The sequence below is a fragment of the Epinephelus moara genome, chromosome 5 (genome assembly GCF_006386435.1).
Source record: "Epinephelus moara isolate mb chromosome 5, YSFRI_EMoa_1.0, whole genome shotgun sequence".
NCBI lineage: Eukaryota > Metazoa > Chordata > Actinopteri > Perciformes > Serranidae > Epinephelus > Epinephelus moara.
Window position 1 is genome coordinate 28,111,984 of NC_065510.1, and position 2,221 is coordinate 28,114,204.

The following is a 2,221-nucleotide window of genomic DNA, read 5'->3' on the forward strand; positions in this document are numbered from 1 at the left end:
TAAGATAATGAACATGGCAAACAAATCTTCTGAATGTCCAGGCAGAAATATATTAAATGGCCACAAAGTCTTAACAACACAATACATGGTGGTGAAATGTATTGAAATTACATGTTGGCAACACAAAAACAGTGCCAATGCAAAGTCAGTGAGGAATTATTGTTGTAGTAGACATTCAAATTAAGTATAAAGAGCGAGAAATTCCACATAGTGCAGGCAGGTGGTGGATGAGTCAAGCAAACATGGACTTTCAACCAGGAGACCACTCTTCGTGTCAACGTAGTTACATGACTTTACATACTTTACATAACTACGTAAAGAAGGCCAACTTTCTTTAGGTACTTTACATAAAGTACGTTTATGTCACTTACTTCCCGTATATAGTTATTTTAACCGAAACCCTGATTATTTACTCATTTTAACCAAGTATCTTTTTGTTTCTTGAAACTATCCAAACTGCAACTGTTTCACAATGAAACTGTGACCATGCATGAGACTTTGCATTGGCTTTGTTTGTGTTTTGTCAGCACATAATTTTATCACATTTTGTGCCCTCCACCATGTAATGCTTTGTTAAAAGTGTTGTTAAAAGGTTGTGTCCATTATATATTACAGATTTCTGTGAGATTGTGTTGGATCATCAGCATGATAGCATGCTGACATTAGCATTTAACTTAAAGCACGTCTGTCTCAGCCTCACTGAGCTGCTAGCATAGCTGTCTCTCGTAATAAGTCCCTTAACTTTATGGAAGAGCAACAGTAAATTGCTTGAGTGCATCCAGTATTCATGTTATTTTAGCTTGTGGTTCTCGTGGGTTTTTCATTTTCACTAAAAACACATTTTCGTAGCAAAAAAAGTATTGAACTTTAGGTAAAAAGGCAATCTTGATCATTTTAAAACAGTGATCATCGGAGAGAAGACCTTGAGGTGCTCAGTTCTAAAGTAGCTCTTTGGGCTAATCTGGCATTCTGACTGTGTTACCCAGTCTCACCCCAAAGTCGTTGAATGCCGGTGCTTGGTCAGTGACCTACATCGATGAAAAAAGCTGTCCTTTCACATCGGCATGATAGATGGCCTGTCGTCGTTACCGGAAAACAACCTAAGTCAAGGGGGCGAAAAGTCCAAGTAGGGTGGGTGAGAGTGGTGGTGGATAGGTCCAACAACCACTGACTTTCACCCTGGGAGGCCAGTGTTCACTCTCCGTAAGAATGTAAAGCCAAACCCTGGTATTTCCTAAACCTAAACTTAACCAGGTGATTTTGTTGCCTGTGCGTATGTTGGCTGAATGTAACCATGTTTGTTGTTGAGGAAAAAAAATATCAATTCACAGTGTTGTACTGACGTAGTGCGTTTATTTTGAAAGAGACGATACAAACTGTACATTTCCTGTGAAAATGGAAGTGTGTTTTGAAAAGACACAATGCATGTAACAGGGTGAAGCTGACACCCAGGGTACCTTGCACATCATATGTCAACATGAAAAGTCCATTGCCAAATGTCGATATGTCACAAGGTTGGAGGGACAATATGTTGGACTGTGAGAATTTTAACATGCGTAACCTAGTCTATGTCCAACCAAGAAACCAGCCAGTGCATTACTGTTTACTGAACATTTATTTGTATTTTGGATCCTGAGGCATTGTGAGATAGATCAAGAGATTTTAACTTGAAAGGACATGTCTGTCCAAATTACCATGACATATTTTACAAAACGTTGGAGGAACACTATAAAGCACAGATTTTTAAATGTACTCAAAAAAAAGAAAAGAAATATAGGCTACATGAAAAAAACTACTTAATTACACCCTTTCTCTAAACCTTGATGATGTCCCTGAGAGGCTCAAAGTCTTACATGTTAGAGGCTTTAAAACACAAGTTTGTGATGGGAAACAAAGCTGTGGTAATCTGGAAGTTTATCCCATAAATCAGCTTGTGGCCTCCTGCGTCTCCACTCAGCTTATCACGCGTATTTATGGCTTTAATATTTAAATAATAATTTGTGGAAATCGTGACCTTGGTGCATTCATTTATGTGAAATATGAGTGAGTCATTCGTTAACTCTCAAGGACGCGCAGCTGACAGAATATTGATCCGCAGGTATTACTTCTTCAAAGCTGCTCAAGTCCCGAGCCAAGGTGAGACCATCCATCAGTGGAGCACAGATCAGCTGATATATACACTCCCACATCCCTCTGTCTGTCTGTCTGTCTGTCTGTCTGT